Source organism: Danio rerio, chromosome 8 (genome assembly GCF_049306965.1).
Source record: "Danio rerio strain Tuebingen ecotype United States chromosome 8, GRCz12tu, whole genome shotgun sequence".
Taxonomy (NCBI): Eukaryota; Metazoa; Chordata; class Actinopteri; order Cypriniformes; family Danionidae; genus Danio; species Danio rerio.
This window is the reverse complement of record NC_133183.1, coordinates 35,307,512-35,321,616: the sequence shown is the minus strand read 5'-3', so window position 1 is coordinate 35,321,616 and position 14,105 is coordinate 35,307,512. Positions and strand designations below refer to the sequence as shown.

The 14,105-nt window shown below is 37.3% G+C and overlaps 2 long non-coding RNA genes across 3 annotated transcripts in view; one reads left to right on the top strand and one right to left on the bottom strand.

The window, feature by feature from the left end:
• LOC141375661 (uncharacterized) overlaps positions 1–14,105 on the bottom strand; it is a 105,052-nt gene that overhangs the window by 45,691 nt on the left and 45,256 nt on the right. The window contains exon 6 of one of the 2 annotated variants that reach the window (XR_012384455.1): positions 8,391–8,731. The exons of the other annotated variant lie outside the window; for it this stretch is intronic. This is a non-coding gene — a long non-coding RNA (uncharacterized lncRNA). Of the gene's footprint in view, positions 1–8,390; positions 8,732–14,105 lie in introns of those variants that run through there. 2 annotated transcript variants of the gene reach the window in all.
• LOC141375663 (uncharacterized) lies at positions 10,901–12,646 on the top strand. Its single transcript, XR_012384458.1, has 2 exons — positions 10,901–11,149; positions 11,233–12,646. It is a non-coding gene; the product is annotated as an uncharacterized lncRNA (long non-coding RNA).

Genomic DNA, 14,105 nt, shown 5'->3' with positions numbered 1-14,105 from the left:
CTGTGAGCCAAAAAAATACCAAACCATGTTAAAATAAACTGTTTATTGTTAATTTATTTGATGATACTTTAAATAAAACAAAAATGTTTGCTTTAAATCATATTAACCAACCCAGTATCATTTTAAACATTTTACAATAAACTTATTACTGTAAAAACATAAACAATCCCATTTATAACATAATGGAGTTCAATGCTGAATACACTAGTCCAGCTACTCCTGCCTTGACCTTGATTTGCCCGCAGATAACAATTGTGCATTGTCCTCTATCTGTCAAGTGACATTTTAAAAGTCTGATTCATTTACAACATTTAATTGAACCATTTCATTTCAGTTTTTGTAGTTCGAAATGACGATCTCTGTCAAAGATATTTGCCCCAACCCCCTCCATATCATTCCCTCTTTTCTTGTGGGACGGTGGGCCAAATCCAAAATTACCATGGGCCAACTTCAGGCCATGGGTCCTATATTTGGGCATCTCTGCTCTAGAATAAATGAGAAATCAATGACAAAATATTGATCACATTTTTAACAGCCACTTACTTGTGTAAAAAAATATATGTTGTATATTTTCAAATTAGATATAGCAGTGACACTTAAGTTTAGGCCACAATACACGCCATTAACAAACCCTTAACTAACACTACTAGCTTAACAAACTACTAATTTGCTGTTTATTAATAGTTAGTAAGGTAGAAGTTGGGTTTAGGCTTTGGGTAGGATTGGAGACAAAGCATAAGATCATACTTTATAACTACTAATGAACAGTGATTAGGCATTAAACCAGTAGTTAATAACATGAATTGTGACTTAAATTAAGTGTTACCAAAATAGCAAATAACTATTAAATCGTGACTTACGTTATTTTCTACCAGAATCAAAGACACAACTATATTTACCTGAACTATAAACTACTATTCTAATATTTATCTGTTAATTTAACTAATAGTAACAGAAATATCAGTAAGGACTAGACTAAAGCTGTCTTATAACTAAACATATGCCATATATGTGTTTCTTCTAGATTGAATAGACATAGCTAAATTTGAACACATGGAATTGAACTGATACCACATTGATACCAACAATTTATTGTGCATTTCTATTTCTCAAAAAAGCCAAACCTGCTATCAAGACATGGTTTGTTTATGGCTGTTTGAGATTCTCAGTTTTTCTTAAACTTATTGTCCTTTACAAATTGGCTCATATGGCGGGGGAGCTGTGGATCAGGACATCCATCTTCAGCGGCACTGGCTGTTACTGTGTGCTGTGCTCGGCATTTATCTTGCAGACTCGCAGAGGCACAATAAACAGGGTGAAGAGACTGGCCTGAGGCTCCGCCGAGGGGACACACTTGCTAAAGGACACCAGACAGCAACCACCTGCATCTGAGTCCCTGCGGAGCTCTTTTTCTTTCTCTGTGTGTGAGTGTGTGTTTGGGCATAGAGGAAGAATTGAGAGTGTGTGTTTGTGCGTATATTTTGTTCGTTGTGTGTTGTGTGTTGTGTGCTTTTGCATGTGCATTAAAGAATAATGCAGCTGGATTTTGCACCTGAATTTACCCTTAGGGATCAATAAAGTATTTCTACAGTATCTATGGGATGTATTTTGGATGTAGGCTGAGACTGTTTATACTTGTTTCTTTGTAATTATTTAAAATTTGCTAGCAATTTCCCATAGTGGAAATTACTTGACAGCAAACCATGCACCAAGAGAGTTTGCAAGAAACTCTTTTAGATGTATATGCATATTTATTTAATTTGTTCAAAATGAAATAAAGCAAAACATAAGATAAACATTTACTAGACAGACAGACATATAGACAGACATATAGAGAGACATAGATAGATAGATAGATAGATAGATACATAGATAGATAGATAGATAGATAGATAGATAGATAGATAGATAGATAGATAGATAGATAGATAGATAGATAGATAGATAGATAGATAGATAGATAGATAGATAGATAGATAGATAGATAGATAGATAGACAGATAGATAGATAGATCCAAATCAAATTATAGTAACAAAAGTTGATATAGAATTTAAACCGTTATTGTTCAGATATAGATTTATGCAGGAAACAAAAGAAGAATTTAAAAATAATTCTATCTATCTCGATATAAAATAGCCTATATGTTATTCTGTAGCTATATAAGATGTCACATTGAGATAACATCAAAATTTTAAAGAAACAAAGACAGCATTTGTTCACAATTGGCACAACACATCGCATTATACCAGTATCTTAGTGTTTAATCATTTGCGCAGCATAATCAATTGTTTTTTACAGTTAAGGCATGGGAGAACTAAAAGTCAACAGGAATAATCTTCCTTGAAATGTTATACTGCTAAATTAACATTTCCTTGTTCAAAAACAATTTATCTATTGTATTGAACTACATGGTCAAACTTCCGTGAACGTTGTTAGCGGAAAGGGAGTTCAGCCTAAGATCCCCAAACTTTTACAGTAATTGAACCTGATATGATGAAAACATTCCCCAGTCAGAGCCGGTCAGGCCGATTTACCTGAAGCACCGCATGTGTCCCAAACCATTAACAGCCTGACTGACAAATATACAGTAGGCCTACAAGAGTGTGAAAACACCTTCTGTTCATGTTTTATCTTCATCTAAAGCACTCTTTGTGATTGTTGAATTAAACTAGGCTACATACTTTTTTGATCAAATGCAAACACATCCGGTGGTGACCATATTGCTTAAAGAGAAAGTTCACCCACATATTAACCTTCCCTCATCATTATTCTTCAAAATATTGTGTTCAGCGGGGGAAAAGAAACTCCAGGAGGTTTGAAACTTAAGAGTGGGTAAACAGTAAGTAAATGTTCGCATTTGGCTGAAGTATCCTTTAATAGCTGCCCAAACATTCATTCTGTCTGTGAAGTCTATGCTATTGATAATCATCATTGTGAAATATTCCTGTGTTTGTGTTGCGCTGCTGTGCAAGTACTGACGTGTCAGTGTGGTTAAGATGACTAACAAATTTGAAGAAATAAATCAACACTATAATAATAGGCAACACTGCTTGTTAGAATGTCTAATGTAAACTCTCTTCTTAATGGTTATACAGTAGGTCAGAGAGGTTTGGTTTGTTTATGACGATGATTCTATGGTTATTCTCTTAAAAATACCAGTGGCATATTTCAGTTTGTGATTCAGAGCTTGTTCTCAGTTCTCAGTTGAGGTTCTTGCCTTAATAATTTACAGTGTTTGACGAACCATTGAACTCCTGTATACGTTCTTAGTAGCTGGTGATTTTGCACCGAGAAAAAACCAATCCAAACAGAAAGCTCTCTCAGTTCAATACTGCCCCCTACATTTTAATATGAAAATTGCAGTTAACAGCAGATGAGACGCATTTCTACCTAAATATACATAGAATAAATAAAATAATCTATTTAAAGTAAAAAATAATTCGAAAAAATATTTCAAATATAGCCTACAAAGATTATTTTATTATTAACATGGTTATTTTATTTAAGCATAACAACATATTTTATCGTATTTTTGACTGTTCCTCTTCCAGTCCCTCACTATTTCTAAAAATAAAAACAGAATAAAACAAAACAGAATGCCAACAATGAGCATTTTTTTCCTTATCAGAATATGTTTGTTTGTTTTAATTCATTTATTTTAATCTGAAAAAGCCAGCAGTATTTGCATAATCGATTCCCTGCTTAGAAAAACAGCAATAATAATATACGTTTTGATTTCCATTAACTATTATGAAATCCTAATAGCTTTGCAGACATTATTAAAAATGTATTGCCATATAAAGCATTTGCTGAGATTATTTAGAGTTTATTGATGTGTAATGACTTTTCCAAAACAACACAATGAACAGATTATAATTGCGCTGAGGGTATTGATTGTGCTTTCAGTGATTTTTCTTCTGTTATTGTATTCAGTGACTGATATGTTAATGCTTCCAGATTTTACTGAGGGCTGTTTGCACCGTTCCACTGCAAAAAGCAGTAATCTAATTTGTATTTGTAATTTTATTAGGTGTAATCATAAATGCTCGTCAATGTCCAAAAGCAGCACAATAGGGAAGGATGAGAGCGTGTTAAAATTAATGCTATTAAGAGAAGCTTGCCTTCAATCAAAAGGCCATAAAACTCATCATTATCAGACATGACCTCTCTGGAGACCCATATGCACGCTCACTAACCTGAGTAATGGCTCAAATCACTGCTTTCATATTCTACACCATATCACACTAACTCCAAGATTGTTCCTGAGAACCATATACTGAAATGTGTTTTGGTCATAGACAGTTTCTCTCTTCATCTTTGAGTTCTTAGTTGGGGATTAAGTGTGAGCATCAAACAGAAATGGCAATAATGTGTTTCTTTTCTTTACTATATTTACTTTTTTTTTTTGTTGCTGATTATGACTTGAATCTGATTAAACTGGCTTCTCAACATACAAATTTAATTTATTAAATATTTGTAAATAAAACTAGTACAAAAATATCTCAAAAAATGTCATTGCAAGAGGGAGGAGAGTATATTTTAGTCAACAGTTACATACAATTTAAAATTATTTGATAAAACACATATTGCAACATTCTATGTAATATTTTAGTTTTAACAATTTTACTACAATGACAGTATGGAATGATAACAAAATATTTTTTCAGAAACTTGAACGAAGCTAGACTGATAACACAGGTTTTTTTTTTTTTTTTTTTTTTGTTGCTCCATCAGGGCATGATGCAGTGTAAGCAAACATAGCAACAGCGGCATTATGATCTTCATCACAGAAAATATCCATGTTCCACGAACGCCAACCTGATTTTACCAAGTAGGACATGTTCCTGGACTAACATCTATGTTGATCCTGGAACAACATTCCAATCAGCCAATCAGAACTAAGGGATACGTTTACCATTGATGTTAAGTTTAGGCTTAAGGTAAGGTTTATGCACTTCTACATGATTGTTATCTAACTATTAATCCCCTCTGATTTTGAGAATAATTTTTAGTTAAGATTGAGTTTAGGGGTAGGGAATAGGTATGTATTACATTTTCGAACAAAAATTTTGTTTCAGGATTAACATAGATGTAAATCCAGAATTGCATCGCACTTGGCAAAATCATGATGGGCTTTCACGAAAGCCCTACACACTGTCCTTGTGATGCAGTTTTCATCTTGATTACATTGTACGTTTGCAGTCCAATTGTTCTGTCTAGTTCTGCTATTTAGTTCTACTCATCCTGCTATCAGTGGAATATGGCATGGGAGGCAACTGCACTAACAAAGACTAATGACTAATGACTGCCATATTTCCATCTATAGTCACCAGCAGTGTTGGCGGTTATGCCGTATAAGTAACATGTGTTACATAATAATATTACTTTTTTAAAGCAACGAGTAAAGTAGGTTATTACTTTAAAAAAATAAGTAATATTATTTGAGTTACTTTTTAAAATAAAATGTAACGTGAGTTACTTTTTACCTTGTTTAATTTTCTTATACAAAATATATTGCGGATTAAAAATGACCTTAAGTTGAATCAGACAGTTGGCTCGCACTTATCATCATCATCAGGTTTCCTTTTTCACAGCAGATGAGTCAGTGTACTGTTCTACTAACTAAATAACTCAGGATATTGGTTTATTTTGAGTCAGAGGGGGTATCCGGAATTTTAGTACTGAAGATGCAAAGCGTTTCATAACCACTGTTCAGTTTAATGAACTGCTTCAACATGTTTACTTAAAAGATCCAGTTGAAAACAAACCATTCATTTGTGAATCGCTCGTCAGCACCACAGACAGCCAGAAACAGAAACAATGGCAGGCTGGAGACTTACATTTTTGCGATGGATTCTTGTTATTTTGAACTCATCGAAGAAAAAAAAATTGTTGTTAAGTGTAGATTATATGGAAGTAAAACTCTTGACAACTGCAAAAAAACGACATCAAAAAAAAAAAAAAAAAACGGGAAGCAAAGCACTGTACCCACACCCCACATCCAGCTAAACAACTAACAACACTCCTTCAGGGACATATGTTCTCCAGGTAAAACAATATTGTAATGCACTACCTTCCAATTTAACTTTCCACAACACTGGTCTCTAGTGCATATCAAGAGATCAACAAAATTATGCTTACCCACCCAGTTTCTATCAACCAGCCACTGTTACACTTCCCACTCTAAACTTCAGGGGGTCACGGCACCAATCAATAGCCGCATTTCCACTATCGGGCCAGTGCGAGCCAGGGCTTTAATCGGGCCGGGCCAGGCCGGGCCAATAGCCCGGGAGGTTGAGAAATGAGGCCGAAATCATGTCGCGTTTCCACTGTCGGGCTAATAGCTCACAGAGCGTAACGCAAACACTGCCCACAGAACGTCCCCGAATCAAACGTCACACAACCCGCCCACTTCAGCGGGAATGAGGCAGATAAAGCACACCATAGAATCATCACGAAACTAAACCATTAAAATGAAAACAACCGAAACACACAAATGACCCGTTACTGTACAGCAGTACATTATATGTCTATAAGCACAGACCTGTGTATTACCATTCATTACATTTGTTTACTCGCCGACCGACTGTTGGCATTGTGGATTGAGTGCTCTCGCCACTAACGGAGGGAGCCAGCACAGTGAGCGCACCCGTCCATAATATAAAGCCACAGAAATTCTCCTTTATAACTCGATATGGCATGCATTTTATAACATCCTCGTTTTGATAGACGTCGTGTTAAGGGTTTCAGCACAAGAGTGAGTAACCTAATAAAATATAGCCATACTTGTTGCGCTCAGCAGCTATTCACTAAAGCTCTTCATTTAAAGTTTCATTTATAAATTTAACCACTTCATATAAAAACATAAACACTTGTTTGAGGATATAGAACACATTTTGTGTTTGGACTCTCCCCCAATGCGTTTAAAGCTGCGCTGCGCAGGACTGGGTGACAGAAAAAAAGGTAGGCTAGATTCTGCTTTCACTCACCCAAATAATGCTCTGTTTGCGCAATTTGATTAATATCATCGCATCCAAATACTTTATAAATAATATTTCAAACCTTATGCGGTGTTTATTGTTTTTAGAAAATATCCAAAATCTTTTTTTTTTCAGACAGGTCTTTCTAAAATGAAAGTTAGGCTATATGTGGCTTTAAAACAGTTTGATTTATGTATTGTATATAGGCTACCTATATTGTTGTAGCTAGCTTTTGTTTATGTTATATTGGTTTATTTATTTAATGCGATTTTATATATATCCGATATTTCTAATTCTTTCAATTATATTTTAATATAGCTTAGGCTATTTTATCAAGATATGACACTATATTGTTTAAAGTCTACGAAAGTGGGCACGTAATTTGTTAAGTTTTATGTCTTTCTGTTGTATTTATATTGTGTTTTATCTCCAAAATAAAGAAAGAAAAAAGCCGCTCGCGGCATCAACAGAGCTGCGAAGGAGCGCTCTTGCTCGGTCTCACACACACATACAGGCATTTAAATGCGCACAAACACACCTTTTAAACTTGACAAAGACTCTCGAAAACCTTTACTGTCTGCTGTGTCTTTAATATGGTGTAAAGATTAGTATGCGTTATTGAAACATAAAGGAGGACACAGCAAAGAACGTCACTATAAATTAAAACTACTTTATTATTTTATGCAACAGCCTTACATTTAAAAGGGAAACATAAGGGTGATCATACGCAAAAAGACCCCAGACTATAAGGCTAGATATTTTCTTTCCCTTATTTATTTATTTGTTTGGCGCATGTACTCATGTGCGATCAGAAAACTGCCCGCCTCTCCTTTCACTCCGCCCTGAAGCCCCAGCTAGCCCTCCTTGGCCCAAGGTATTCGACGGGGCTTACTCATGCAGCCCTTACTAATAGCCTCTGTTAGATACAACCCCAACACTTTAACCCCATCTGGGTCACGGCACTAGTGTAAACTCTCTGGTTCTACTCATGCCACTCTAATAAGTAAGAATCAAAAATGGGTGCACCAACAAGGATTAGGGTTAAGGACTGCACTCTGTAGCACAACTCTTGAGATCAGGTGAGTCATGTTTACTCCACAGCTCCTACTAGCTGGCTTCAGTTACAGTAAACTCACCACCCGAAACCTCACTGCCATCAGGGTCATGGCACCAATTTAAGCCCTCTGGTATACCAGCCCTGCTGTGAACAGAATTCAAACAGATTATTCCAAACTGGTAGGCAGGATGCACCAGCAACAGCATTAAGGTACAGTGTCTGTGTCTAATGCACCTGTCTAGGTGAGTAACCCAAAGGTTACCCAAAGAACTCTTACTAGCTGGCCACCTTTACACATATAAAGAGTCGGTGGTAGAGCACATATCTTGATAGAAAATACAACACATATTTCAGACTTTGTCCATCCATTTATATCAATGATACTTTGATCAAAGTGTGTGTGAAATATTTGGAATGTAGAAAAAGGAGTTTCATCTTTCAAAAAACAAAGCAAAAATAAAATAGGTTCAACAACATATTCTTGATAGTTGCACTACTATAATGCAATACTATTCAAGCAACACAAATCCAGAAATGTTTCTTAAATGAAAGGGTCAATGATTAAACACTTCTACCATTATAAGCAAGAAGGTCGCTGGTTCGAGCCTCAGCTGGGTCACTGGGCGTTTCTATGTGGAGTTTGAATGTTCTCCCTGCGTTTGCGTGGGTTTCCTTGGGGTGGTCAGGTTTCCCCTACAGTCCAAAGACAAGTGGTACAGGTGAATTGGGTAGGCTAAATTGTCCATAGTATATGTATGTGTGTGAGTGAATGTGTATGGGTTTCCCAGTGATGGGTTGCAGCTGGAGGGGCATCCGCTGCGTAAAAACATATGATGGATAAGTATGCGGTTAATTCCACTGTGGCGACCCCAGATTAATAAAGAGGCTAAGCTTAAAATAAATTAATGAATCAATGAATCAATTAATGAATGAAAAAGCAAACAAAGAATTGCAGTGCCTTTAAAAACAGTCTAATAGGTGCGTAGACAAAAAAACCTAAGGACTCAAAAAACAAAATCACATGTGATAACGGTGACCAAAAGATTGCCCTTTGTAATAACATGTGACCGAAAGATTGCCTTTTTTCTTCTGTAAGTTTTCGTGTCACTATCATGCTTGTGCCTTTTTGATTGCTCTTTTTTGTAAGAGTGCTGATTTTCTTTAAGTTTTTGACTGTATAGGACAGTGCTGAGAGAGCTTAAAGTGCTGCAATTCATCTAAATTTGTGCTCACAATGCAAACATTTTATGAAAATGCACTGCATTTTTTTCACAACACAACAGAAATATTTCAAGGAGAAAAAAAAAAAACCTAAAACGTTTATGGTTATTACAGCTAATAAATACCAAAGACACAGAAATTGGTACATTAAAACAAACAGACAAAAAAATCACCTTTCAAAGATCACCTACAACTTCAGTGAGCAATAGTCAGGGCACAGTGGCATCCAACACATTTTTGGGTCTACTTGAAGCATTTCTGTTGTGTCATGTTCTTTTTGTGTTGTGTGAAAATGCAGCGCATTTTACTTATTGCTAAAAAAACGTCATGTTTTTTATTAATGTGTTTGCATTGTGAGGATTTGCAGCATGTGTGCTGTCAAACTGATGAAGATCTTTTTCTCAATTTGCTGGTGTTTTTTTTGTAACTGCCGTGTTTTCTTAAATTGCAGCACGTTAAGTTCTCTTGGCCACCGTAGTATAGGTTGGAACACAGTTTAGAAAAAAAGACGTTGACCTGCATGAGCCTTTAAACATCATGTGGTAGTTGATCCAATGCAGGTGATTTCATCATATGGGCTACGGCGTATGCAAATAATGGTGGCTAAATAAAACACACTTCGTTGCAAATAAACCAGAGTAATGGAAATCGCATGTAAATAGGAGTAAAGAGGATAGCTCGTGTCAAGTTCTTACACTGATGAGCAGACATTACTCTACTATTGATGCACATGTAACTACTGCCACTGGTTCCGATTCAGACTCATTCTGAAAACGTACCCCTATATACATTTCTGGAGAAAGTAAAATTTGTCCCAAGGGCCATGTTTTTTTAGTTTTTTTTTTTTGCAGTTTTTGTTTTCGCAAATCTGCCAGAGGCCGCTGTGTACGCTTTTTCAGATCTCAAATTTCTCTCGCGAGTGCGGAAAAAAACGTCCATAAGGAGGTAAGCGGTCAGCTAGTAAACGAGAAAAGGAACAACATCATACGTAGCATTCATTTTAAAGATGAAATGCAGCCATACGTAGCTTTGGCTACATAATTTGTGATCTCCAGAAATGTAAAAAGGGGTACTTTTCAGAATGAGCCTATGTTGACTGGTTCTGGTATTTTCCAGTAAAAGTGCTTTAGAAACAGTCTGTACTGTATAAAGCACTGACTCCTCCAACATACCTAATATGCCCTACCATACACTAACGATCCTTTAACCTTTGACCTCTGCCAAGAAAGCCAGTGCTGAGTCGCAGAATTATAAAAGGCGGACACAGCGCTCCACAGGATCCCAATTCGGACAATGGAAAACGAACCGAGGGCATAAATCCCCCACCCAGCTGTGGGCTCGGTCCAATCCCCATGCCAAATTCCTGAGAGGACTCTGGAGGAGCCTTCGGGGCAGAGAACGCTGGCAGGGTGCAGAGCTTGTGGGAGTCAGAGGAGCCTCAAGATTTAGGTGGGGACTCGGGTACTGCAGGAGGCCTATTTGATGCACATTCTTGACCCCCTCGTGTTTTGGTGTCTTGTATGCGTAAGTGAGTAGGTTCAGGGAAAGTTGGACCATGCATGTATCCCCCCTCCAAACCCCCCTTAATTTTAGTCTCATCTGCGTCTCAGCTTGCCTCATGCCAGGTTTGATTCCCAGAGTTTCCATGGATGAGGCTCGGAGAGCGGGGGTAATAATGTGTGCCTTTGTGAGGAAGTTCAGAGCGAGGAGCGGTGCATGCAGAGTTCAGAGCAAGGTCGAGGGCGCTTCGCTAGGGCCAGACACACAGCTCATATCGGCGACTCGAGAGAGGAGAGGCACTGTCTGTCTGGGAGAGGAAAACAGCATGAATCACTACAGGGAGTGGGGACGGGGTAGACGGACGAGAGACGGCAAGCGATGCAGCTTTTTGTAGGCCCTCGAAATGCTCGCGTTTTTACTGAGGATTTATTTACAGAGACAAAAGTGTTCTTAGAGTCTGTTTGTTTTCATAGTTATCGGAGCTCTCATACTCTGGAGTAGCACTGGAAGAGGAACGGATGTGACTTTTCTGGATCATGGAGAAGACAAACAGAGATTTTAATAAAGAATAAAATAAAATGTAGGGCATTATCCAACACAATCTCACAACAATTTGTAACGTTTAGATTTAGTGGCTAATTTGTATCAACCTGTACAATCTAATTTGTACAATTTAGTATGACTTGCTGATCACCCAGTAACGGTTGGGTGCCATGCCTCCATTTTAAAATCGTATATTTTTGTACAATTGAACTTGTATGAATTTGTTTAAATTAGCCACTAAACTGACAAAGCGTAAAAGTTAGATTTTCTTGTTAGATCGGGATTTCCTTAAAACACATCTGAAATGGAGTGCAAAATTCTAAATTCCAATAAAACCCATAAAAGAGTGTAAAATTAAGAATATTTTGATATTTATTAACATGAACAAACAATGAATTATACATTTAATCCAGTATTTATTCATGTGTGTTTAAGTTAGTTCAAGAAAATATTGTTCATTAGTTTATAGTTCATATGTTAACAAGCATGAATTTGGATGCTAATAATGCTTTAGTGACTGTTCAACTGATTTATAAATGTTGTACAAGTATTGTTCGTACTTGGTTGATGTTAGTAGAACATTAATTTTGGCATGAAATGAAACTTGATATTGCTTTTTTCCATATTGTAATTCAACTAAAACGGCCCTGAAATAAGAAGGAAAAAAATGCATGGGACAGTGCTTGATTTTATGGGAACAGATTGGATCATTTCAAGATGGGTGAAGATGATTGATATAAATCTGAATAAAGGCAGGACAGAAACTAGCACCACCCAAATGGCATTCCATGTGACTAGAAGTGAAGAAAAGTCAACCAGGTATCCCATACACATTTCTGGAGAGAGCAAAATACATCCTATAGGAGCTACATTTTTTTTTTGCTGTGTTTGTTTTCATGAATCCGCCGTGTATGCTTGTTCAGATCTCAAATTTTGGTAACACTTTATTTTGATGGTCCAGTTGAGTATTAGTAGACTGTCTGCTTAATAGCTGTTGACAAGCTAGCTGTTATTAAGCCTATTATTAAGAAACCGCAACTAGACACCAACAACTTAGCTAACTATAGGCCTATTTCTAATCTTCCGTTTATGTCTAAAATACTAGAAAAAGTTGTTTCCACTCAATTATGCTCTTTTCTGCAGACAAACAATATTTTTGAAGTGTTTCAGTCAGGTTTCAGGACTCACCACAGTACAGAAACCGCCTTAGTGAAAATAACCAACGATTTACTCTTAGCTGCTGACCGAGGGTGCGTCTCGCTATTAGTTTTACTCGATCTAAGTGCGGCATTTGATACCATTGACCACAATATCCTCATAAATCGCTTAAAGTCTACAGGTGTCCAGGGACAGGCTCTACAATGGTTTAAGTCATACTTAACTGACCGCTACCAGTTTGTGAATCTTAATGGACAGCCTTCACAAATCTGCCCAGTAAAGTATGGGGTGCCTCAAGGATCAGTTTTAGGCCCTTTACTGTTTACAATTTATATGCTACCTCTGGGAGACATTATTAGAAGACATGGGATCAGCTTTCACTGCTATGCAGATGATACTCAATTATATATTTCCACTAAACCTGACGAGACGTCTGAACTGTCTAAACTAACTGAGTGTATCAAAGACATCAAAGACTGGATGACCAACAATTTTCTTCTCTTAAACTCAGACAAAACAGAATTATTACTTATTGGGCCTAAATCTTGCACACAGCAGATCTCGCATCTCAATTTACAATTAGAGGGATACAAAGTTAGCTTTAGCTCTACTATAAAAGATCTGGGTGTCATATTAGACAGCAATCTAACTTTTAAAAACCATATATCCCATGTCACTAAAACTGCCTTCTTTCATCTGAGAAATATCGCTAAATTACGAAATATGCTATCCATCTCAGATGCAGAAAAGCTAGTCCATGCTTTTATGACTTCGAGACTGGATTACTGTAATGCTCTATTTGCTGGCTGCCCAGCATCCTCTATTAACAAACTTCAATTAGTACAAAATGCAGCAGCCAGAGTTCTGACCAGGTCTAGAAAATATGATCATATAACCCCAATTTTATCCTCCTTACACTGGCTGCCTGTTAAATTTCGTATTGAATTTAAAATATTACTTCTCACATATAAAGCTCTAAATAATCTAGCTCCTGTTTATCTAACCAACCTTCTGTCTCGCTACGAACCAACTCGCTCCTTAAGATCTCAAAATTCAGGGCTTCTGGTAGTACCTAGAATAGCAAAATCAAGTAAAGGAGGTCGAGCCTTCTCTTTCATGGCTCCTACACTCTGGAATAGCCTTCCTGGTAATGTCCGAGGCTCAGACACACTCTCCCAGTTCAAAACTAGATTAAAGACCTATCTGTTTAGTAAAGCATACACTCAATGCATCACCTAGCGGGTTCCACACTGGCTTCTGCATCTTGCTTATATACACTATGAACAGCAGCTACGCTAATTATTCTCTTTATTCTCTATTTTCACCTGGGGATACTCATCCCGAGGTCCTCAGATTAGGCGGAGTCACTGATTGGATCCAAGACCAGCGACGTGATGATCCCAAGGATTCCATATCCGGGACCAGGCCATATCCTGAGCTGCTGCTGCGCTGATGGTCGTGGGGAGTGGAGAACATGTGTCTGATTCCAGCGACGCTCCAGGGACAGACGAGTCTTCATTGAGGCCATCTTCCAGCATAAACCACGGCGAATGAAGTTCTGCACAAGACTTTTGGCCAGCGGAGAAATTAAAATGGTCGTGCCCAACCGAGTCTGGTTCTCTCAAGGTTTTTTTTTCTTCACTCC